The sequence below is a fragment of the Ambystoma mexicanum genome, chromosome 12 (genome assembly GCF_040938575.1).
Source record: "Ambystoma mexicanum isolate Mex_15411 chromosome 12, UKY_AmexF1_1, whole genome shotgun sequence".
NCBI lineage: Eukaryota > Metazoa > Chordata > Amphibia > Caudata > Ambystomatidae > Ambystoma > Ambystoma mexicanum.
Genome location: NC_090936.1, coordinates 202,120,407 through 202,122,618, shown reverse-complemented (window position 1 = coordinate 202,122,618; position 2,212 = coordinate 202,120,407).

The following is a 2,212-nucleotide window of genomic DNA, read 5'->3' as shown; positions in this document are numbered from 1 at the left end:
CAGCCATCATATATGGCGGGCAGTGAGTTCTACACCTGGTACTGATAAAAGGAGGCAGTGATGCGAGCCCCAGGCAGTATAGAGTTAAAAATCTGCACACGCGAACAACACGTGATTTGCAACACGTGACTATAACTAAAGCGCTCACGTGATATATCACACGGGCGGGATAAACACCTAACCCGAATTAGCTGGGACAGTTACAGCGAACAGGGTAGAGACGCGAAGGACAGGCACCGCGGAATCGGTAAGTTTGTTTTGTTCATCTTAGAACAAAGTAGACAGTACATTATGTTTGAAAGCAGCGGCTCACATGTGGATTGATTGTGGTTCCGGTGGTTTCTTAGACTGCAGGAATTCATTCTGCGACTTGAATGGTGCGGCAAACGCGGGCAAAGAGAATGAAAAATGGAGGATAAATGCCTCGAGTATGGCAGCAGGACAGATACCTTCGGGGGCATACAAGTGATAAAAAACGCCTATTGAGTGGAGGTAAAAGTTGGGCTAAGCAATATGATTTAGACTAGGGAACACAGCACAGCAGATTGTATATTATGGTTATAATTTTTTGTATGCATAGAGAAATGTTGGTGTGTAATTAGTGGCGCAATGAGGCAGACAATGCAGAGATGACATAGAAACAAAACCTTGTTTTTGTTTATCTGTCTTAATAAGGATTTTTTGTTAGACCTTGTTGATGATTACTTCCATTTCCGATTAGATATCTTTTGAGTTTCTTTTCCTTTTTTGTGTTTTTCAGAAATTGAATTGTCCGACAAAGGTGTTGTGACTCTCCCCTTGAACCATTGTCAAGAGACTGTGTGGAATTGAGACACGGTAAGCCTTGGTTTGGCAAACATAGGTGCTAGCTAGGTAGAACAACAGTAGTTTATGTATTACTGACTGTTTGTTGTTTTTTTCCCTTGTTGTTTATTTCCCCAGGTCAACAATTGTGTGTAGCAAATTCAGATTTTACTGAACTAACAGCACACGGAGTTGTGTGACGAATAGTGTTTAATTACCCGTGAAATAAGAGATATGGTTGAAGAGTACATATGGTCCCCCTGATGAAGTTCAGAAGAATTGTGTTTAACAAGAATGTGTTGAACGAAACATGTTGGGTTGTCAAGAGTATTGTGAGTTATTAACAATACATTAGAATAACATATTGAGTTGAAATTAACCCCAGGGTAGCCAGTAATGGGGATGAAGTTTACTCTGATCATGGTATGATTTATATGAGGTATCCGAAATAGAAAGGAACCCATGAGCTGCTGACCATTGTGTTCCTTTATGTACAACTAGTGAGGTGTCCATAAAGGTGCTCTACATCATCTAGTTTTGTATAGGCAGGGTGTTATAGGGTTGAGCACATTATAGGTTTTTTATAAAACTATAACAATTTCTTATATTTTTTCTACGATTATTGTTGTATTTTAATTTTATGAAAATGTTTGTAAAAGGTTTTAGAAATATTTCAAATTTTACACTTTTTAGATAGGTATATGAGTGATTGTGATTTATATGAAATAAAATTGTGAATTTATATTTGTGTTATGGTTATTGTGTGGTGACTTAGTACCTATTTGTTCAATGTACTAAGTTGTTGAGGCCTGGAGACTACAGAAGGGAGTAACAAGTGGACGTTTTTGATCTTTTGTTTAAGGGTTGTCCATAATTTGTTCTAAGGAGCTTGGTCATAACGTCATTAAGGAACAAGTTACATACCTGTAACTGTTGTTCTCCAGCATGGGTCTGGCATGGATTCACATGCTCATGCATATTCCCCGTCGTCAGGCTGGGAATCCTTGGTAAAGAAAAAATCAGTATCAGTTTTGTTTCTGATCTGTCTTTCTTAGTAGTAACCAATCACTGGTCTCTGGGTCATACTGCCCCCAGCCAATGACTGCCCTCACCCTAAGCCCCGCTTCTGGCAGCCATCCTCAGATTTGGTAGCACATAAAGTGGCAGTATGACCAAGTGAAGAGCCGCAGAGGCGTAGGAGGGAGGGTTCGCATGTGAATCCATGCCAGACACATGCTGGAGAACAACAGTTACAGGTAAGTAACTTGTTCCTTCTCCAGCATGGGGTCTGGCATGGATTCACATGCTCATGAATATAAGAATACATAGCAGTACACACATGCACAACCACGGGAGGTGGCAAAGGCTCAACATTAAGCATTACATCAAAACTCAACATTAAGCTTTT